Below are 23,846 nucleotides of genomic sequence, written 5' to 3'. Positions count from 1 at the left end.
AAAATGAAAGGGAGGCAGAGAGAAAGAAAGAGCAGGGAAGAGGAAGGAAAAGTTGGGGGGAAGGAATGAGGTCTGGAGGAGAAGCAGCATACAGGCTAAAAGAAGGGAAGAAAGATTGGATGCACAGTCAGAAGAAGAAAGTGCAACCAGAGACTCATGAAATCACCAGACAAGGTAGGGAAAATTATTTTATTTTAAATTTAGTGATCAAAATGTGTCTGAATTTATATCTGCTGTCTATATTTTACACTAAGGTCCCCTTTTACTAAACCGCAATAGAGGTTTTTAGCGCAGGGAGCCTATGAGTGTCGAGAGCAGCGCTGGGCATTCAGCGCAGCTCCCTGCGCTTAAAAACTGCTATCGTGGTTTAGTAAAAAGAGAGGGGGTATATTTGTCTATTTTTATATGGTTGTTACTGAGGTGATAGTGCTTAGAGTCATCTGCTTTGACCTCTTTGAAAAACCCTGGAATAGGAATGATGATTAACATTTTCTATGCATACAGTGTGCTTTGTGTTTTTTTTTTAATTTTATTGTTGGTAGATCATTTTGACTTGGTCATTTAAAAAGTAGCTCGCAAGCCCAAAAAGTGTGGGCACCCCTGCCCTAGAGGAAAGGAGAGACAGGGGAGATATGATTCAGACGTTCAAATACTTAAAGGGTATTAACGTAGAACAAAATCTTTTCCAGAGAAAGGAAAATGGTAAAACCAGAGGACATAATTTGAGGTTGAGGGGTGGTAGATTCAGGGGCAATGTTAGGAAATTCTACTTTAATAAAGTAACAGAGGAGATAGTTGGCTAGTTCCCATTAGGAACACAACATACATAGTAACATAGTATATGATAGCAGATAAAGACCTGAACAGTCCACCCAGTCTGCCCATTAGTTACACGCCTTATAAATTCATGATTAAATTATCTTTTTTTTTTTTTCTTTGATATTTCTGGGCCATAGACCGTAAAGGCCACCTGGTACACTGTCCTTAGGTTCCAATTGCTGTAGTTGCTGTCAAAGCTCACTCCAGCCTAACCAACCATCTCATCATAAAGTCTGCCCAGCAATGTCCTCATGTTCTAAGTTACTGGAGTTCCCATCGATGCTCTCCCCAGCCGATCCTACACTGAATCACCATATATGGGACACAAGTCTGCCCAGTACCAGCCTTAGTTCTTCTGTTTATACCATTTATTTTATAATTGAGATCCTGTGTGTTTATCCCATGCTTTTTTTAATTCCATCACTGTTTTCATCTCCACCACCTACCTTAAAACACGATTCAAGTATTATGTGTGCAAATAAGTAGGATTTAGTATGAACATAGTACATGATACCAATATTATGTGTGTGTATATATGTAGGATGATTATGGTATAAATGTGTCTTTATTGATTATTGATTTTCAAGAAAGAAAACCAAACGCTAACTCTATTGTAACACCTTTACAGAAGCTCATGTAAACTTCTCTGAATTGACTCCCCAGTCATTAGTAGCAGTACAGAAACTTTCAATAAACATAATCTCCATTCAGCTGAATCATTCCATTTACCTCATCCTAACCAACTGGATTGTAATTCAAACTTTTAGATAATGTCGTTGATATATTTTCCTGTTATGAAAGATTCATCTTTTCCCTTCCCTAGTATCTACCACATACTTTCTGCTTACTTTATGTTTACTGTTGTTCCTTCCATGCATTATATAAATACAGTGGTGCACCGGTTTGCGAGTGTTTTGCAAGACGAGCAAAACATTCACAAAATCGGCGCCTCGGAAACCGATCGTGCCTCGATTTCTGAGTGCCCCCCTCCCCCCCCCCCCGCTGCGATCCGGCACCTCCCTCCCCCTACCGCGACCTGAAGTCCCCCAGACCCACACGAACCTGCTTCTTACTTTCATCTGGCCTCGGCACCGGCATGTCCTGTGCGTTGGTGCCGGTGCCTCATGTTCTCTCCGAGATCTCCGAGAATCTCGGAGAGAGCGTGAACTCGCAGGCCTTGAGCATGCGCATATGCTCGAGGCCGATCTTCGGGCACCGGCACCAACACACAGGACATGCCCATGCTGGTGGGTCTGGGGGACTTCAGGTCGCGGTGGAGGGGTGCCGGATCGCGGGGGGGAGGGTGCCGGATTGGAGTGGGGAGGGTGCCGGATCGCGGGGGGGCATTCGGGGGGAGCAATGCCGGTTCTCGTGGGGGGGGATAGAGCAGCGCCGCTGGCCTCGGGGGGGTAGGAACGTATCAAAGCGAGTTTCCATTATTTCCTATGGGGAAACTCACTTTGATATACGAGTATTTTGGTTTACGAGCATGCTTCTGGAACGAATTATGCTCGTAAACCAAGGTACCACTGTATCTTAATTTGTAAGTTGCCTTGAACCTAGATAGGCATAGAGTGATCAAGAAATTTTAGATTATATCTGTAAACCTATTGGAAAACTAAACAAGCCAGATAAGTACACAGTCCCATCCTGTACAGTTAATGCTAATAGAAAACCATGTCTCTTTCATATACAGAGCACAGACAAACCCTCATGCAGTATAAATTAACTAACCATAAATGAAAAATAGAAATTTGTAGACAAATATTAAACTGAATTCCCAAGAAGCCACAATGCGACACCAAAGAAAGAGAAAAAAAATTATATGCTTTGAAAATATAAAGATAGCAGAAGTAAATTTACGCTATAAGTTAGCAAATGCAAATAAAACAAAATTTGGATAATATGATGATACCATTTTATTGGAATACAGTACTTCTCCGATATTTGCGGCGGTTCCATTTCAGGAAAAACCACGAATACGGTTTTTAGCAGAGGAGACAGGAAAGGGCAGCCGGAGCACCAGCGAGTGAAGGAAATCACTCGCGGTATGCTCTGACTGCCTCTTCCTGTACTAAAGTTGGGCCTCACCAATCAGGAGCTGAGTGTCAAAGCAGCTCCTGATTGGTGAGGCCCGGCTTTAGTACAGGAAGAGGCGGTCGGAGCATACTGTGAGTGATTTCCTTCACTCGCCGGTGTTCTGGCTGCCCTATCCTGCCCGGTCATTCGCGGTCAGAAAATACCGTGAATGACCGGGACCGCGAATCATGGACTGCGAGGGAACACTGTAAATATATTTTTCTAGTACAATAGAGATGATATGCTGAACCGTAGAGTTGTCCATGTGTGCTTATACTGCTGAAGATGTGGCTTAGTGATTAGAGCTACAGCACCCTGAGGTTGTGGGTTCAAACTCCATGCTGCTCCTTGTGACTCTGGGCAAGTCATTTAATCTTCCACTGCTCCAAGTACATTAAATAGACTGTGAACTCACCAGGACAGATAAGGAAAATGCTTGAGTACCTGATTGTAGAGTACCTGATTGTAAACCGCTTAATACACCTTGTCTAAACACAATCCCTTTCCCTATCACAGCTTTACAGCTCCTCCTCCTTCTCCTCTATCTCTGCTGTCCCCTTCATTTCTTTCTTTTGCAGTTGAGTATGAAGGTGACGTTCTGATCTACTCCCTTGCTTTCTTTATTATTTTGCATTTTTTTTCGGTTGTTCATGCTTTTCACATGGCTCAAGGAACTGCTGTGCCTGTGTGGAGAGGAGCAGACTTTAGTCTGCAGCTGGCAGGTGAATTCTTCAGGGACCTGTGCAGCCAGCCTGCTGAATATTTGTGGGGTTCAGTGTTCTGGGCCCTCAGTACTTGCTCGCTTCCTTGACTTGGTCAGGAGCTTGAATGCAGGCTGTATGCATCAATAGCATCCTTCAGTGTGCTCATGGTACCAGTTACTTTTATAACATAACATAAAAACTTATTTCTATACAGCAATACCGTTAAGATCTATGCAGTTTACAATGAAGTTTGGACTACAGTTTAATGGAACTTCCTTAGCAACAGCAGCAGATGAATCCAGAGATCAGTGGGACAGCACACATCTACCAGCAGGTTGAGATAGAGAAACTGATTAACAGGTGGTCCTATTGCCTGGCACTCCTCCTGCATCTTCAGTATGCTCTATCTCCCAACAGGTGATGGTCGCTATTCAACTAGCTCCTGGATTCTGGCTGTGACTGGTCAATTATTTTCTCCTGTTGAGGTTTCTCTTCAGTGAGACGGCCATTCTATTTCTCCTGTTGAGATTTCTCTTCAATGAGATAGGGGTGTCCGGCTGAATGGTGCCGACTTTAGGGGTTATACCTGGGCCCTCCCAGGTACCTACCTCACCCACCCTCCATTGATAGAGGGTCTGTCTGGGTCTCTATTTTTTCTTCTTTCCCTGAATTTGGAGAAAAAAAAAGAGACTACAGTTACTACATTCTGCCCTGATAGTGCTGAACAATAGGCACTTACCAGCATATACCGGCACTGTCAACAAGATTGTGAGTATTATTTATGTTCAACTGCACCTTTATGACAATACCATAGTTTTTTCCTAAGGTGATATCATCTTTTCATGTCAGCCTCGCTCTCTCTCTATCTCTCTTCCTTGTAAGGAGGAATGAAGGGGGGTGCGCTTCTCTTCACTGAGTATTCTTAGAAGTGCGTAAGTTCCTTCTACTCTAGGCAAGTTTCTAACAACTTTAGACGTTGAGATCACCTCTTGGTATTATTCGAGAGACGTGCCAAAGGTATGGTAGCGTCCAAAGATTCCATCGTTCCATAGGTCAAGGAGGCCACTGTTTCCACTTACTGGATGGCAGGAAAGTGGTTGTCGAAAGAAATTCACAGACATTCAACCAGAACAATGGCTACTTCTTGGGCTCAGTCCAGAGATTTTTCCTTGGAAGAAATTTGTCATGCAGCTACTTGGTCTTCTAAGGATGCTTTTTCTAAGCATTACTGGTTGGATGTGGCAGCACGTAAGTAGACTGCTTTTGGTGCTTCAGTCATTTCGGAGGCGGCGTTTGCTTCCCATCCAGATTGAGGATTGCTTTGCTACATCCCGCTGGTCTCTGGATTCATCTGCTGCTGTTGCCAAGGAAGGAAAAATTATGTTCTTACCTGTTAATTTTCTTTCCTTTAGACGCAGCAGATGAATCCAGAGACCCGTCCTTTTCTGGTTCTTGGATCTCGGTTTCTGTTTTGCAAGTTTCAGAAGTTTTATTATACTTTCAAATTTATTATGGGAAAGAAGTTTTTTACAAGGTAAGCATATTACTAGTTCTGGATGCTTGGACAAGGAGAAATATTGAAGATGCAGGAGGTATGCCAGCCAATAGGACCACCTGTTAATCAGTTTCTCTATCTCAACCTGCTGGTAGATGTGTGCTATCCCACTGGTCTCTGGATTCATTTGCTGCGTCTAAAGGAAAGAAAATTAACAGGTAAGAACATAATTTTTCCTTTCAGTTACTGTTACCCAGGAATCTGGTGAACAAATACGTTTTTAGTTTCTCCTAAAATATTGGTAGGTGCTAGGTAAATATTAAATAAATTTGGAGAAAGTGGTGAACCCTGAGGGACTCCACTTTCATTTACCCATCTGGTAGAATATTGACCAGCACTGACTATCTGGTAAGACCTATTTTTCAAAAACCCTTGAAACCAATTACATACCCTACCTGAAATTCCGATGGAATCCAAGCATGCTAGTAATACATCATGGTCAACTAAGTCAAAAGCACTAACTAGTTGTAGAATAATTACGCTTAAACCCGATTTGAATAGGCTATGGATATGATCTACTATTGATGCTATAACTCAGGGGTGTCCAACCTTTTGGCTTCACTGGGCCGCACTGGCCAAAAAAAATGTTTCTGGGGCCACGCAAACACTGCAGCAAGACAGAGGAGGGAGCCGGCAAGATGGTAAACACCCGGGGGCAGCAGAAGAAAACACTGCATCACCCTCGACCAGGGCCACACAAAATACTTCATGGGGCTGCAGGTTGGACACCCCTGCTATAACTATTTCAGTGCTATATCCTTGGTCAGCTAAGAAGTATTTTTAAGCCGTTTATTGGTGCCATAACGTTGCTGTGGCAGCCATTTTGGATTTCCTTTTTCCTAAGTCCTCAAACTTCCTTTTTAAAAAAAAAAAATGTATAAATTTTCAAATATACAAATCAAGACTAAACTTGTAGAGAAAGCCATTCAAAGCATAGAAAATAATAGAGAATAATGGAGAAGTATTTCAAAAAGTAAATGTTTGCTTAATTCAGGCTCAAGTCCACAATAAGATCCAAAATGTAAGCTGGAAAGGCTCAAAGAAAACATATTTTTGAGAATTATACTCAATTATACACTTGCAAGGATGGCAAAGATAAAAAGTCGCCCCAAGAGATATAGCTCCAGGTTTTAATAAAAGAAATTCTCTTTTGCGCCTTTGTGTGTCTCTTGCCAAATCAGGAAACATTTGTATATTAAAACCTAAACATTATTTTTCCTTATTTTTGAAGAAGAGTCTCAACAGCCAATTTTTATCCAATGTAAGAGCTAAAGTCACTACTAGAGAATGACACGGTGGCTGTTACCCATGGGTAACCCGCCAAAACGGTGGGGGGGGGGGAAGTGCTCACTGCAGGCACAGGGACAAGGCTATCCACCACCCCGTGGAGCGGTGAATGGCCTTGTCCCCGCAGTTTAGGGAGGGAACGTACACGGTCACCGATCGCGCATGGCCCCCTCCCTACCTACCGAATCTATCTTCCTTACCTTCGCGGCACATTAGTAAAGTAAGTTGCTTGAGCCTGCCTGCCTGCAGTCGCGTGTGTGTAGGCGGAAGCTTCTCCTATGATGCAACGTCCGCCAGGATTTTTGTATGTTTAATAGGTGAAGTGATTCCCCTCACATTCCAAGATAGTGTCCTAAAAGGAGTGCCCAGTGTTAATCAAGCAAGAGAGGAACAAAGCCAGAGGAGCGTAAAGTGAGAAAAGAAACCCAAGGAGCCCAGCCTCCTCCGGAGTCACATTGAGCATTAGAAAAAGCATTACATAAATCATAAAACAGTCCCAAATTTGAGAACACCACAAGATAAAACCCGCTGAAGCTTCCCACTAAACAACACCCTATAACCCACCCAAACTCCCCACTCCCCTCTCCCAACCTCTCCATCCCCATTCCCTTAGAAAATTCAATGCGGTCACCCTGCAAGGCCACCACACAGAGGTACACTATAGATGCGGGCAGCTCCCCTACGCCACCCCCCCAGCTGTGCAAAACTAAAACAGGATAAGGCTACATGAGTATTTTAAAGCATGACTTGTAAAATATATTATCCCAGGACAAGCAGGCATGATATTCTCACACATGGGTGACGTCATCTACGGAGCCCCAGCGCGGACAGCTTTTCAAGCAAACTTGCTAGAAGTTTCAAGTTTGCACACTGCACCACGCATGTGCTAGCCTTCTTGCCCACTAGAGGGCGCATCTCCACCTCGTGGTCCTCAGTTCAATTTCATCCGCGGAGCCAGAAGCCCTGTGGATAATTGTGCTCGTTTTTGCCTTCTGTCGCCGCGGCTGTGTGCGGAATTTCGACGCGGTCGCTGCGTTATCTGTATTTTCTTTCTTTGTTTTCTTCTTTTTTCAAAAAAAAAAAAAATTTATCTTTCTCCATTCGCTCCGGGGGCTCCCGGTAGCCGTGGCCGAGGAACCTCGGTTGTTCCCGGCCTTGTTTTGGGCCCATGTCCCGGCCCGTAACGGGATTTAAGAAGTGTGGTAGGTGTGATAGGCTTTTGTCGATCACTGACCCTCACAGGTGCTGCCTAAGGTGCTTGGGGCCCCATCACCCGACAGCATCGTGCCCTAAGTGTGCCACCTTCCAGAAACGGGCCCTTACTCGTCGCAAGGCCCGTATGGCGGATCTTTTTGCCGTCGAGACCCCGACGGGGAAGGCCTCGAGCTCGGCCTCGGCTTCGGCCCCGGCCTCGGCCTCGACCTCGGCGTCGGACCCCTCGGCTACCTCGAAGCCGGTTGCCTCGCAGAAGCAAGCCCCGGGTAAGTCTCCGCTTCCTTTCTCAGTTTCATCCACCAGGAAGCCATCCTCGGGCTCTTCGTCGGCGGGACCGTCGACCTCTGCCCAGTCCAAGGTATCTAAAGGGTTAGCCCCGAGGGAATACTCGAGACCGAGGTCGCCCTCTGCGGAGCGCCCCCAGGTTTTGCCTCCGGGTCTCACGATCCCGGCATTCCAGGAATTGCTTCGAACTTTAATTTCCTCGGAGCTCTCCGGGGCCATTGAAACCCTGCAGCAGGCTTCGGCCTCGACGCCTTCGGTCTCCGCGGCCCCGCAGTTGGCGACCTTGGCCTCGGGCACCGGCCTCTCAGCGGCCGAAGCTCCCTCGGCCTCGACCTCGACGCTTCCCTCGGATCCGACCTCGGGGAGACAGCCTGAGGTCAGTGTGCGGTCCCGAGACAAGCAGCGCCGGGTACGCCGGATCTCCTCGTCCTCGTCCCCGAGGTCTTCCCAGGGTTCGTCGCCCTCGAGCAAGCCTCGGGCGAAGCACCTTCTAAAAAAGGCCAAGCGGTCTCGGACCTCGCCTCGGAGGAGTCATCGCTCGACGACGCCCGAGGGCGGGGTTTTGCGCGTCGAGGAACTCCGCCTTGACAACCCCGATCTCTTGAGGTCCCCGATCCGGGAGAGTTCCCGTGCCTCCTCGCCGGGGCGGAAGGGACGAGCCTCCGTACCCCGTACTCCGGGGGGTTCCCCCAGGGGGTCCCTCCGGCGGGCTGTGTCCCCAACCCCTTCGAGGTCAAGGGATCGTGCCTCGTGGGGTTCGGGATCCGGTGTGGGGATCGAGTATTCTCGCCAGGCCTCTCCCTTCGGCTCCGTTGAGAAGTCTCGGTCACCCTCTCCGCCCACACGGACATCTTCTTTTTCAAAATTTGTCCATGACATGGTGAAGGCTCTGGGGGTGGACCTGTTGGCGGGGTCACACTATACAAAAGAATTTTTGGAGGAACAGGATTCTCCTGCCCCTCAACGGGAATCCCCCCGCCTGCCGCTGAACAAGGTCCTCCTTCAGACCTTGCTGCGGAACCTTGAGACCCCTCTTACAGTTGCGGTAGTGCCCACCAAGATGGAATCCAAATACCGGACACTTCCCCCTAAGGGGTTTGACAAGGGACAGCTCTCCCATCAGTCGCTCCTAGTTGAGTCGGCTCTTAAGCGTTCGCAGCCTTCTAGGGTCTCTGCGGCGGTCCCTCCTGGGAGAGAGGGTCGGACCCTCGATAAATTCGGCCGTCGTCTATATGCTAATTCTCAGATGGCCACGAGGGTCCTTAACTATGCTTTCGCCTATTCTTCCTACCTCAGATCAATGGTGAAGGATCTGCCGGACTTTCAGGGGGTGATCCCGGATTCGCATAGGGATAGGTTTGCCACTTTTGTGTCGAACCTGTCCCAACTACGTTTCTATCTGTTTCATGCGGTATACGACGCATTTGAGCTTGCCTCGAGGGTCTCGGCTTGTGCGGTAGCCATGCGCCGGTTGGCATGGCTGCGGACCCTCGAGATGGACCCCAACCTGCAGGAGCGATTGGCCAATCTACCCTGCGTCGGGTCGGAGTTATTCGACGACTCCTTAGAGGCGGCTACCAAGCGGCTTTCTGACCAAGAGCGTTCTCTAGCGTCTCTGGTCCGCCCGAAGCCTAAGCCGTCACCTCAGAGGCCATTTAGACAGCCACCTAGGCGGTATCCTCAAAAATCGACACTGGCCTTTTCGAGACCTCCACCCCGACGTCCAACCCAACAGGGTAGGGGGGGGCCCTCCAAGCCCGCTGCGCAGGGGGCATCCAAGCCAGCGCCGTCCTTTTGACGGGATGAGCGGTTGGGGGCTGGCCCCCGCCGCGATGTCGCCCAACCCCCTCCCCATCGGGGGTCGGCTCACGGCTTTTGCCAGGGCTTGGTCAGAGATTACGTCAGACGCATGGGTGCTCCGGACCGTCTCAGAGGGCTATTCGTTAAACTTCTCCAGGCAGCCTACAGACATGCCTCCCGGGGCGTGTCCGTCCAATCGGAGCCAGTTGGCCCTTCTCCGGGAAGAAGCCGGGGCCTTGTTGAGCCTCCGGGCGGTCGAATTGGTGCCTCTCGATCAGCAGGGCCGGGGATTTTATTCCCATTACTTTTTGGTCCCAAAGAAGACCGGGGACTTGCGCCCCATTTTGGACCTCCGGAAGCTCAACAAGTTCCTGGTCAAGGAGAAGTTCCGTATGTTATCGCTTCCGATTCTGTATCCCCTATTGGACGAGGGGGACTGGATGTGCTCCCTGGATTTGAAGGAAGCGTACACCCATGTTCCGGTGCATCCCGACTTTCGGAAGTTTTTAAGATTTCAGGTCGGGGAGTTGCACCTGCAGTACCGTGTACTACCCTTCGGTCTGGCTTCCTCCCCTCGGGTGTTCACGAAATGCATGGTGGTGGTCGCGGCTGCTCTGCGCTCCCGGGGGTTGCAGGTCTTTCCCTATCTGGACGATTGGCTGATCAAGGCCCCGACAAGGGAAGGAGTTATTTCAGCGACCCAACAGACTATCACGCTTCTTCAGGGTCTAGGGTTCGAGGTGAACTTTCCCAAGTCTCACTTGCGCCCGACTCAATCCCTCCAGTTTATAGGAGCCGTGCTGGACACTGTTCTCCTTCGTGCCTTCCTCCCTTCTCCACGTCTGGAGGCACTGCTCCGCTTGGGCCGGTGGGTTTCGCAACTGCAGGTAGTGTCGGCTCAACATATGATGGTGCTTTTGGGGCACATGGCATCGACGGTCCAAGTGACCCCATTTGCCCGGTTGCATCTGAGGATACCTCAGTGGACCTTGGCCTCGCAATGGCGTCAGGACCGAGACCCGGTATCTCGACGCTTGACTGTGACTCCGTCTTTCAGACGCTCGCTCCGTTGGTGGACCAACTCTACCAATCTGTCCGGGGGTTTGCTCTTTCGCGTCCCTCCGCATCGCAAGGTCCTGACGACGGACTCTTCGGAGTATGCGTGGGGGGCTCATCTAGACGGCCTGCGAACGCAGGGCCTATGGTCGGCTGCGGATCGTCGGTGTCACATCAACGTGTTGGAGCTTCGTGCCATTTATCTGGCTGCTCGGGCCTTCGGCCACCTCCTTCGCGATCAAGTGGTTCTCGTTCAGACAGACAACCAGGTGACCATGTATTACGTCAACAAGCAAGGGAGGACGGGCTCTTGGCCTCTGTGCCAGGAAGCCCTGCGCCTTTGGACATGGGCCGTCTCTCAGAACATCTTCTTGCGGGCGGTTTACATTCAGGGGGAGCTGAATTGTCTGGCAGACAAACTCAGTCGTCTTCTCCAGCCGCACGAGTGGTCTCTGAACTCCCGGGTTCTACGCGAAGTCTTCGACCGCTGGGGGACTCCTCAGGTGGATCTGTTTGCTTCGCCCGAGACTCACAAACTACCCCTCTACTGTTTTCGGGTGTACTCCCGGGACCGTCTCGAGGCCGACGCATTTCTTCTCGACTGGGAGGGGAGGTTCCTTTATGCGTTCCCTCCTTTTCCTCTGATTTTGAGAACGCTGGTTCATCTAAAGTCGACCAAAGCTACTATGATCCTCATTGCGCCTCGTTGGCCAAGACAGCACTGGTTCTCCCTGCTTCTTCAACTCAGTGTCAGGGAGCCTCTGCTTCTGCCTGTCTTTCCCTCTCTGCTGTCTCAGAGTCGGGGTTCGCTGTTACATCCCAATCTTCAGTCTTTACATCTGACGGCTTGGTTCCTTTCCCCTTGACTTCGGTTCCTGTTTCCCAGTCAGTACGGGAAATTTTGGAGGCCTCTCGGAAGATCTCGACTAGGCTTTGTTATTCCCAGAAGTGGACCAGATTTTCATCCTGGTGCTCCTTGAACCACCTGGACCCGAATTCGGTGCCTGTGTCTTCGGTGCTGGAATATCTGTTGCATCTGTCGAATTCTGGTCTGAAGACGACTTCCATTCGAGTGCATCTTAGTGCCATTGCTGCATTCCATCAACATCTCGAGGGTCGTTCCCTCTCTTTGCATCCTTTGGTTTCTCGTTTCATGAGGGGTCTTGTGAATGTTCATCCTCCTCTCAAGCCTCCTCCTGTGGTGTGGGATCTTAATGTGGTCCTGGCTCAACTGATGAAACCACCTTTTGAGCCTATCGACAAATCTCTTCTTAAGTTTTTTACTTGGAAAGTAGTTTTTTTGATTGCGCTCACGTCCGCGCGTCGGATTAGTGAGCTACAGGCTTTGGTTGCGGATCCTCCTTTCACTGTGTTTCATCATGACAAGGTGGTTCTTCGCACCCATCCCAAATTTTTGCCTAAGGTTGTGTCTGATTTCCACCTCAATCAGTCCATTGTTCTTCCGGTATTTTTCCCGAAGCCCCATTCTCATCCTGGTGAGGCGGCGCTTCACACGCTTGACTGTAAGAGGGCGTTGGCTTTTTATCTCCAACGTACTAAGTCTCATCGGAAGGTTCCTCAATTGTTTTTGTCCTTTGATCCTAATCGGGTAGGACATCCGGTTTCCAAGCGTACCTTGTCCAACTGGTTAGCTGCTTGCATCTCTTTTTGCTACGCTCAGGCTGGTCTCCCGCTCTCGGGTCGAGTCACGGGGCATAAGGTCCGGGCGATGGCAGCTTCGGTTGCTTTCCTCCGTTCTACGCCTATGGAGGACATATGTAAAGCTGCCACCTGGTCTTCGGTTCATACGTTCACCTCCCACTACTGTCTGGACTCTTTGTCCAGGAGTGACGGCCGGTTTGGCCAGTCGGTGTTACGTAACCTGTTTTCCTAAATTGCCATCCTCCCACCTACCCTCTTTCTGGTTGGCTTGGAGGTCACCCATGTGTGAGAATATCATGCCTGCTTGTCCTGGGATAAAGCACAGTTACTTACCGTAACAGGTGTTATCCAGGGACAGCAGGCATATATTCTCACAACCCGCCCACCTCCCCGGGGATGGCTTTTCTTTGCTTGATATGGAACTGAGGACCACGAGGTGGAGATGCGCCCTCTAGTGGGCAAGAAGGCTAGCACATGCGTGGTGCAGTGTGCAAACTTGAAACTTCTAGCAAGTTTGCTTGAAAAGCTGTCCGCGCTGGGGCTCCGTAGATGACGTCACCCATGTGTGAGAATATATGCCTGCTGTCCCTGGATAACACCTGTTACGGTAAGTAACTGTGCTTTACAGACCAACAACCCCTTCACAGAAATACTCAGCTATAGAGCCTTCCAGAAAGTGCTCAGGAAACATTAGCTTCCAATGTGTTGAGGAAGTCCTGTGCCTGAGCCAAAGTAGGAAACTGTTGCCATCTGTCCTCATGGTAAACTCGCAGTATAGCTGGATATATCAGCATAAATTGTAGATGCCGTTCTTGAAGCTTAGCAGAAATAGGCGAAAATTTTCGGCAAGTGTCAGTCAAGGCTACTGAAAAGTCTTGAAATACACAAACTAGATTATCATTATATTTCAAGGAATCTTTGACAATGATCACTCTCGGCCTGTTGGAGTTAGGTCCACACCTGCCTAAACGGTGAGCTCTTTCTAGGCATATAGGCCCTGCTGGGGCTGGCATAGGGAACTCTCGATTCAGCTAGTCCTCCATTGTGGCAAGCAAGGTAGAGTCGGCAACGGTTTCAGGGATGCCCAAAAAACGAAGATTTCCACAGCGGGACCATTTTTCAAGCTTCTCGATCTTATCAGCTTGCTTCTGTACCAGGCTCTGCAACTCCCCCAGTTCCATGGACATCTCCACCGACGTGTCTTCCACTGCAAAAACCCGTTGCTCCAGCTCCCCAGTTCTACGGGTGGTGTCTGAAAGCAAACTTTCCAGGTGGGTGAGCTAGTCTAAGAGCCGCACTAATCGGGGGTCCAAGGCTGAAACTACCGCTGATTTCAGTGTCTCCAACTGCGCAGCAGATAATTGCAGTGTCCAGCAGAGAATCCGCCATCTTGTTCTCAACCGGCTTGTTTCGTCCTTGTCATTTTTGGGGGTTTTAGCATTCATGGTGCTGGGCGATTTTCAATATGTATCTGTCTATAGACTGTTCCCCCACACGGTAGAGCGGGTTGTGGGCCGATAATCCCCCAAATGCTGATTAATTATTGCAGGAATGGCGTCGGGGAGCTGCGAGCAGAGAAGAAACGCATCCATCACCGCTCAGCTTATCACGTGACCCAGTTAAGGCCTCAAATTCACCTCTGTTAGAGTTCATCTCAGTGCAATTGCTGCTTTTCCTCAGCCACTGGAGGGGAAACCTCTATCTGCTCATCCTGTGGTTTCCAGATTTATGAAAAGACTTTTCAATGTCAAACCACCTCTCAAACCACCTCCAGTGGTTTGGGATCTCAACCTTGTTCTCCCTCAACTCATGAAGTTTCCATATGAATCAATGTCTACGACACATCTGAAATATCTCACTTGGAAAATGGTCTTCCTCATTTTTCTCACGTCTGTTTGCAGGGTTAGCAAACTTCAAGCTTTGATGGCGGATCCACCATGATAAGGTAAAATTATGCCCTTACCTGATAATTTTCAGTCCTTTAGTCACAGCAGATGAATCCAGAGACTAGTGGAATTACATCCACCAACCAGCAGGGGGAGATAGAGAGCACTGAATTGACCTCAGGTGTATCTTGGATGCACATCCTCCTGGCCAATCAGTATTGGTCTTCTCAAAGCAATGTAAATAAATCATATAAAAGTAAATCACATAAATCACATCAACTGCATTAAACATATGAGATATAGGACACCTATGGAACTTCTTCTGTCACATGTGCTACCCAAATCATTGATACATCAAAATCTAAACTGCAACTTCAGTCTAAAGGCAAGCCCAAACTGCTCCTGAGAGCGACAAACCCCACACCAGGGTGGGTCTCTGGATTCATCTACTGTGACTAAAGAAAAGAAAATTATCAGGTAAGGACATAATTTTACCTTCCTTGTCATCAACAGCAGATGTATCCAGAGACTAGTGGAATGTACAAAAGCAATCCAAACATAGGGAGGGAAATAAACAAGTGAACTGAAAACCTTCCCTGCAGCACATGTCTGGCAACGGTCCTCGGCTGATGGCAAACCCCATGAGCCTCGTCGTAAACCAGACCTACTTCCCTCGGAAGGTTCTGAGGCAGCCAGCCTGGACTCGTGACAAATGAAGATTCCCCATCTGACTGAAGCACTCTCAAGTACCAAGTCCCTAGGACACAGAAGGCCACACTGTTGACCACAGTCAAGAATAATGTCAGAGGAGAGGCAAGGCATTCCCTTGTAACCAGACACTACTCTGTGCCCGGGCCACGAAGTGACTTGTCCCAGCATCCTAAGGAGAAACAGTAACAGCCTCAGGCACTGAGGTAGCTTATTCAACCGCCAGTCCATTCCTCCACATGAATGAACCCAGGAGTGGAAAGAATAACTCGGAGCAATAGCGAGAGCTATCAACTAGCCGGCAATCAACCTAGCCATAGCTTAATTGCCATCCGGCTGGGACCAAACACGGTACACCAGGCCACAGGTGAAATGGTTCCCCAGCCAAGGCCAACCCACCGCCCGTATGGCAGCAATTAGGGTCGGCCTGTTAGCAGTGGCAAAGGCAGTACTGCCTGAAGCAGCGTACCTACTCCGAAATTAGAAATACTGACAGCGGCGGCGACATCTGCAACTGCAGTAACCCCCGATCTGCGGGGGAGGGAAGGGCCTGGAGCAACCGCCCTTAGGGCCTCCTACTGCCCGCTGCTGCCTGACCTGGCTGCAAGCCCATGGGCGTCTGCTACTACAGCAGAAGCAGCTTCTGCTTCCCTACGCCGGAAAGGAGTAAAAATACTCCTCATACCAGTGCCTCCCTGAAGAGAACAGTGACCCCTGTAACTCCACGCCAGTAGCCCAAGTGAGCTTATGGAACTGAAGAATCCAAGTCCTTCAAGGGGAGAGGGGAAAAGGGGACCAGGTGATGTCCCCCCCCCCCCCAAGGTAGACACCATACAGCTCATATCCCGCAGCTCAACTGAGGCCTACTCCTCGGGAATCTTTCTCCACCGATGCCTGAACCCCAGGAATTGGCCTTCCACTGCAGCCTGAGCCACAGGAGAATTTCTCAACTGACATCCATGTCACAGGAGCCTCTATCATCTGAGGCCTGAGCCCCAGGAATTTGTCTTGCCCTGAGGCCTGAGCCCCAGGAAACCTTCTTGCCTTGAGGCCTGAGCCCCAGGAAACCTTCTTGCCCTGAGGCTTGAGCCCCAGGAAGCCATCTTGCCCTGAGGCCTGAGCCTCAGGAATCTTCCTTCCACTGAGGCCTGAACCCCCAGAAATTTTCCTTCCACTGAGGCCTGAGCCCTCAGGAATCTTCCTTCCACTGAGGCCTGAGCCCTCAGGAATCTTCCTTCCACTCAGGCCTGAGCCCCCAGGAATCTTCCTTCCACTCGGGCCTGAGCCCCCAGGAATCTTCCTTCCACTCAGGCCTGAGCCCCCAGGAATCTTCCTTCCACTCAGGCCTGAGCCCCCAGGAATCTTCCTTCCACTCAGGCCTGAGCCCCCAGGAATCTTCCTTCCACTCAGGCCTGAGCCCCCAGGAATCTTCCTTCCACTCAGGTCTGAGCCCCCAGGAATCTTCCTTCCACTCAGGCCTGAGCCCCCAGGAATCTTCCTTCCACTCAGGCCTGAGCTCCCAGGAATCTTCCTTCCACTCAGGCCTGAGCCCCCAGGAATATCTCACCTTCGAGGACCGAGCCCCAGGAAGATCTCAGCTCTGAGGCCTAGGCCACAGAAATAATTCGCAACTGAGGCCTCAACTGAGCCACAGGAATCTTCCTCTACTGAGGCCCAAGCCAAAGGAATATGTCTCATCTGAGGCCTTAAGTCACAGGAATATCTCACCACTGAGGCCGAAGCCATAGGAATATCATACATCTGAGGCCTAAGCCACAGGAATATCCTACCTCTGAGGCCCCAAGCCACAGGAAGATCTCACCTCTGAGGTCGAAAACTATAGGAAGATCGTACCTCTGAGGCTTAAAGCTACAGGAAGATAGATCTTAACCTCTGAGGCCACAGGAAGGGCTCTCAACTGAGGTCAGCCCTAGAAATCGACTTCCACTGAGGCCTACGCCATAGGGCCACGTCCAATCCTAGGCTTAAACCACCAGAATCTGGTTGGTTTGTTTTTTAAACTGAGGCCTAAGCCACCAAAATTTTCACATCTGAGGCCACAGAAAGATTTCACATCTGAGTCTGAAGCCCCAGGACTAAAACTCAACTGAGGCCTAAAGCCCCAGGAACATGCGCAGGAGCATTTCTCAACTGAGGCCTAAAGCCCAGGAATATGTACCCTATTGTTCTCTCCTTTTATGGTTCTCTTTGTACTTCAAAATATTGAATTGTAATTCTGTCCCTCTTTACCTTATGTATTGATTAGTATGTAAGTCTGTCAGTCTAACCCATTATTTTAAATTTTAAACAATATGTTTAAATACAGTGGTACCTTAGATTATGAGCCGTCTTCCAGTCCAACGGACTTCCAGTCATATTAAGGGAGAGATTGAAGAGCGCGGATAGCGGTTCCGCCAAGACATCACACAACTCTCTGAGCTCCCTGGGGTGTAGGTTGTCAGGCCCCATTGCCTTGTTAACCTTAAGCTTTGACAGCTCGCAATAGACACCGCTGGGTGTAAACTCGAAATTACTAAATGGGTCATCTGCGTCAAACCTTGTCTGTAGCTGAGGGCTGAGTCCTGGCGCCTCACGGGTGAAGACTGAGCAGAAGTATTCATTTAACAGTTGGGCTTTTTCTGAGTCCGCTTCTACATAGTCTCCGTCTGGTTTCCTAAGACGTACTATCCCGCCTGAGTTCTTATTTCTGTCACTGATATACCTGAAGAAGGATTTATCTCCTTTCTGGATGTTCTTCGCTAGAGACTCCTCCATGCAGAATTTGGCCTCCCTAACTGCTGTTTTGACAGCTTTTGACTTGGCCAGATAGACTTCCCTAGAGTCCTGTTTCCCTGATTGTTTGTAAGAGATGAATGCTTTTTTCTTCTCCTTGATGAGGTCTGAAATCTCCGCAGAGAACCACTGTGGCTTATTGTTCCTTTGCCGTTTACTTACTGATTTAACATAGCGGTTTGTTGCTTCTTGTATGGTGGCTTTCAAAGTCGACCACATTTCTTCCATGTTACCGGTTTCTGTTTGGCTTTGTAGCGCCTGGTGAACAAAGTCTCCCATTTCTTTGAAGTTTGTGTCCTTGAATTTGAGGACCTTGGTCAGTGTGGTAGATTTAGTGAAACCTTTCCTGAGATTGAACCATACCATGTTGTGGTCACTGAAGGCCAATGTGTCACCCACCGAGTCCTCTGTAACACTTTCTCCATTGGTAAGTATCAGGTCCAGTATTGGCTGATCCCTTGTTGGTTCTAACACCAGTTACCTGAGTCTTGCTCCCTTCATAGAGTTTAAAAGCCTCCTGCTGCTGCCGGAAGCAGAGGAAAGCGTGTCCCAATCCACATCAGGCATGTTGAAGTCACCTAACAATACTGTGTCCCCACGCAAGGTGATATTCTCTATATCTCCGATTAATTCCATATCTAGGTCATCCTGTTGTCTTGGGGGTCTGTATATTATGCCAAGATACAGGCATTTGTCCTTCCCTCTGGCCAAATTTACCCAAAGGGATTCCCCAGTGTAGTGGACATCTGTGATTCTGGTGACCTTAATGTCATCTTTAGTATATAATGCTACACCTCCTCCCATTTTGCCCTCCCTGTCCCGGCGAAGCAAGTTGTAACCCAGTATGACCATGTCCCACCCGTGGGAGTCCGTGAGCCAGGTCTCAGATATCGCCACCACATCCAGGTCGGCATTCCTCATTTCTGTTTCTAATTCCAGGATCTTGTTTCCCAGACTGTGGGCGTTTACGTGCATAGCCCTCCATGTTGTATGTTTGTTACGTCTCAGTGGGGATGTTCCCGCTTGAGCTACTTGGACACCTTTAGCATTATTCGCATGTTTTGTACTTTCCCTAGACCCAGAGTTACAACGTGCACCTATCTCGGACTCCCCAGACCCAGAACTACAGTGTGTTCCTATCCCAGACTCGGAATGTGTGTACCCTGTGGGGGTATTCCCGCTTGGGCTACTTGAACTCCTTTAGTACAATTTGCAATGTGTGTTCTCTCGCTGGACCCAGAATTACAATGTGTACTCCCCCTAGACCCAGAATTACAATGTGTACTCCCCTTAGACCCTGAATTACACAGTGAAATGGGTACTCCAGGCTGTTTCTTGTTTAACTTGTATTTTTCTTACATTTATTGTTCCTCTCAGAGGCTTATTTTGTTTAACTACATTCATTCAGTGATTGGTTTAAAATTCATCTGAGCAGATCAGTCATTTGGTTTCTGGGTGTTCCCCGTAACCCTCCTTCTCTTGTCTTCTTCTATAGGGGTGTTGACAGCTTTGGTACGAACTGAAGAGGGCAGCAGAGACCATGCAAAAGGAGGAGCCGAAATGCTATGATCGACATCTTCTGCAGTATGGTTGTGAGCATGGATGAACACATCATTCCTATCTACTGGAAAAAATATCAAGATAAGAACCTAAGCTCTCTCTTTCAGTGGTGTTAACTAGAAACATAGAGGTTAAGTGTTGCTAAAAATGACTGATTAGCCTCGAATGGGTACTTTAACCGGCCAGGAGTTATTTCTGGCCAGTTAAATCACATTCTCATCGTGGACAGTACATTGAAATCTTGTGTTCAATGTGCAGTGCAAGCAGCCCAAAATGCAAACAGAATGCTAGGCATTGTTAGGAAAGGAATAGTTAAAAAGACAAAGAATATTATAATACCTCTGTATTGCACCTTGGTCTGACTTCACCTTGAATTGTGTGTGCTATTCATATCTCAAAAAGAATGTAGCAGAATTTAGTAGAAGTTCAAAGAATGGTGACCAAAATGATTAAGGTTAGCCCTGTTAGCGGTCCACATAGCTGACAAAGACAGTATTCAGGTAGACTTCCTCAGTTCCTTCTGCTGTATTTGAAGTGGGAGTTGAGGTAGGTAGCCTTTCAGTTCTTCCTGGACTGGTGGAGCCAACTGGCCTTTGACCTTTAAGGTCTTGTGCTGCTGTGCAAAGGAAGATCATTTCTTCAGTTGCTGGAAGGGGATGTCCACATACAGAATAGATGCCCTGGTTCAGTAGTAGCCCAATGAAGAGCCATTATATGTTGTCTTTTTTTTTCCCCCCCCTGATCTCCGATAAGCTGTGTATTGCACAGGATAGTACAGTATCTCTTTCTGGTGCTTGCCATGGCTATGGATTGGCTTTAGAGACTGTACATAGTTTGGTAGTAGACAGTCACTTTCTCTTTCCAAGGATTGGGACATGCTCTGGCAAAATCTGTTAAAAATGAAGGATCCAATTCCCTTCTGGCTGAAGGTTTGGCCCTTGAAAGTCAGTGTTTGATGAGGAAAGGGTTTTTGCCTGCAGTGATCTCCACCCTACTTAAGGCTTTCTCCTGTTTCCAGGTAAAAGTCCTGGGCTTTTTTCTCATTGCTCAATGCTTAGTTTTTGAAGGGGGTCATTTATTTGCATACTCCTGTCTGCCTGTCTCTTCCCACTTGGGTCTTGAATTTAATACTGAAAGTCTTCTCAGGTCCATCCTTTTAGCCTCTGAAGCTTCACAAGTTTAGCATCTACAGAGTTATGCTCAGGTACTTGCAGGAGACAAATGAGTTTTGCCTCTTGGATCAAGTGATGTCCAAAGAGACATGCAGGGTCAAGGCGGTGATAGAGGCCATCTAAATTTGCAGGAACAAGAGAGTGCCTCCTGGGTTGAGAGCTCACTCAGTTTGGGCTCAGGCAGCCTCCTGAAGTTAGGCCCGGGCATTTACTGTGGAGGGCATCTGTTGGGTGGTGACTTGGTCATCATTCCATTCCTTTGTGAAGCATTACAGACTGGATACACTGGCCAGAGCCTGTTCAAACTTTGACAGAGCAGTCATTCAGGGAGCTTTGTCTTTCCATGTCTGCTTGAGTACATTCCACTTTTTCAGAACTGTATAGCCTAGAAGGTAAGGAAGGTGAAATTTAGTCATACCTGTTTATTTCCTTTCCCTTGGGCTATATACCATATTTTTCACTCCATAAGACGTACCTGACCATAAGACGTACCCTAAATTTAGAGGAGGAAAACAAGAAAAAAAAAAAACCATTCTGAACCAAATTCTCCCTGTTAGACTCTGTACCCAACCCCACACTGCTTGCCAAGCTCTGAACCCTGTCCCCCCTCCCTGCCAGGCTCTGTACCCTGTCCCCCCTCTGGTGATCTAGTGGTAAGCCGGGACAGGGCACAGGGCAGGCAGGGCTAGTGGCTGGCAGGGACAAGGCACAAGGCAGGCTGGCCTAGTGGCTGGCATGCTAGTAGGGACAGAGCAGGCAGGGACAGGGCTGCCAGGCAGGTAGGTACAGGGCACAAGGTAGGCCGGCCTAGTGGCTGGCATGCAAGTAGGGACGGCACAAGGCAGGCAGGCCTAGTGGCTGGCATTCAAGTAGAGACAAGGCAGGCCGGCCAAGTGGCTGGTATGCAGGTAGGGACAGGGCAGGCAGGTCTAGTGGCAAGCAGATATGGGTGACCCCCCCATCCCATACCTTTTTTACTTTTTTTAATCCTGGCAGGGCCCTCCCTATCTTTTTGGACTCCCCCCTCCCGTGTACTATTTTCACTTTTATAAAATCCCGGCAGAGTCCCCCATACCCCTCCCTCCCCTTTAGCATTTTTACTTTTTTTTAAAATCCTGGCAGGGCCCCCCTACCTTTTTGTACTCCCTCCCCCTAGTACCTTTTTCTACTCCTGGCGCTTCCTTTGCTGGACGGCTGCAGCAGCGACCTTTTTGGACTCCCGGTGCTTCCCCCGCTCTGCTTCTCGCTGCTGCAGCCGTCCAGCAGGAGAAGTACAGGGAGTCCAAAAAGGTCACTGCCGCAGCTGTCCAACAAGAGAAGTGCCGGGAGTAGAAAAAGGTACTGGGAGGGGGGTTGTAGTATTCACTCCATAAGACACACCCTTATTTCCACCCCCTTTTTGGCGGTGGAAAAAGTGTGTCTTATGGAGCAAAAAATACAGTAATCCTGAGATGTTCCTTGGTAGGACTGGTTATTGGGACTATCTCTCTTTCTTTCCAGTGCTGCTGTTAAAATAAAAAAAAGGAAAATGAAATGTGATTACTTACAGCTATAGTGGTTGATGAGGCATTATGGGACTGTCTGCTGCTTTCGCAGAGGCATACTGGAGCTTTTCACTAAGCACCAGCAGGCTATGTTACTTTCTCCATCTGCTGGCAGAAAGGGATGATACCTGGTTATTCAGATTGGTACAGCCCTACAATTGGAAAGAAACTGTAATAGGTATGATTAAATTTCATCGTAAACGTTACTTCATTTGTTTAGTTTGATTTAACATGCCATTGTTTTTAGAATGCTGTATAAATATAGAAAGTGGACCAGTGGGTTTTCTTTGGCTGAGTCTATAGAATTGGAGGTTTTGAGACTCAAGATACGTATTCCTCAAGATCATTGACTGTCTAGCAAATAGAGGGGATGTGTACATTTGTCTAGCAATCTGTGAGTCTGAAGTTGGAAAATTGTTTATCCTCACAAAGCTCTGTCAGGTTTTTAAATAATCATTGGATGCAGCTATGTGACACAGACTGGATGAGACAGTATAGAATAGGCAACTTCAGACCTACCTTTTCCTTTTCTGTTAGTTTCATTTCAGTCTAGACTAGTGGTCTCAAACTCAAACCCTTTACAGGGTCACATTTTAGATTTGTAGGTACTTGGAGGGTCGCAGAAAAAAAATAGTTAATGTCTTATTAAAGAAATGACAATTTTGCATGACGTAAAACTCTATAGTTTATAAATCTTTCCTAAGGAAAGATTTATAAACTTTAGAGTTTTATCTCATGCAAAATTGTCATTTCTTTAATAAGATATTAACTATTTTTTCGGCGGCCCTCATAGATAAGGAAAAATTATGTTCTTACCTGTTAATTTTCTTTCCTTTAGACCAGCAGATGAATCCAGAGATCAATGGGATAGCACACATCTACCAGCAGGCGGAGATAGAGAAACTGATTAACAGGTGGTCCTATTGCCTGGCACTCCTCCTGTATCTTCAGTATAGCTCCTTGCCCAAGCATCCGTTACCATCAATAGGCATAGCATGTAAAAAACTTCTTTCCCATAACAAATCTCAAAAGGCAAAAATACAGAATACAACCATCAATAATAACAAACTTCGAAAGTTGCAAAAGAAATAACTGACAGACAATATCCAGAAAGGGTGGGGCTCTGAATTCATCTGCTGCGTCTAAAGGAAAAAAAATTAACAGGTAAGAACATAATTTTTCCTTCCTTAGCAACAGCAGCAGATGAATCCAGAGACCAATGGGATGTAGCAAAGCAATCCTCAATCTCGGTGGGAAGCAAACGCCGCCTCCGCAACAACCGAAGCACTAAACGCATCCACCGCATGCACCCCCACATCCAACCGGTAATGCTGAGATAAAGCACTCTTGGAAGACTGCGAGCGATGGAGACTTTGGATGCCGCCATACGTTTGAGGCGTCCCTTGAAGAATACAAAAAGGTGATCTAAACAACTAAAAGTCGTTAGAAGCCTAGCTCGTGGAGAACGCTCCGCATTTTCAAAAAATGCAATGAATAAAAGCACGTCTCCCCATTTCTCCTCCCAGGAAAAAAGAAGGAAAAATGAGTGTCATAAAAGAAAGGATGACATTTCATTAGAAAGAAATTGTGGTAACGTCTGAACTGACACCCCAGATTTTGTAAATCAGAAATAGGAATCCCCACCGAACAAGGCCTGCAACTCAGAAAACCACTGAACTGAAGCCATGGCCACAAGAAACCCCGTGTTCAACGGCACAGCC

At 48.1% G+C, this 23,846-nt stretch overlaps 1 protein-coding gene across 6 annotated transcripts in view; it reads left to right on the top strand.

The window, feature by feature from the left end:
- LOC117346033 overlaps positions 1–23,846 on the top strand; it is a 113,089-nt gene that overhangs the window by 8,291 nt on the left and 80,952 nt on the right. The window contains exon 2 of one of the 6 annotated variants that reach the window (XM_033915257.1): positions 19,345–19,539. The exons of the other annotated variants lie outside the window; for them this stretch is intronic. The gene's annotated coding sequence lies outside the window, so the exon portion shown is untranslated. The remainder of the gene's footprint in view (positions 1–19,344; positions 19,540–23,846) is intronic. 6 annotated transcript variants of the gene reach the window in all.

This window comes from Geotrypetes seraphini, chromosome 12, assembly GCF_902459505.1.
Source record: "Geotrypetes seraphini chromosome 12, aGeoSer1.1, whole genome shotgun sequence".
Taxonomy (NCBI): Eukaryota; Metazoa; Chordata; class Amphibia; order Gymnophiona; family Dermophiidae; genus Geotrypetes; species Geotrypetes seraphini.
Note: the sequence above shows the minus strand (reverse complement) of the source record. Positions and strands in the feature narration are given on the sequence as shown.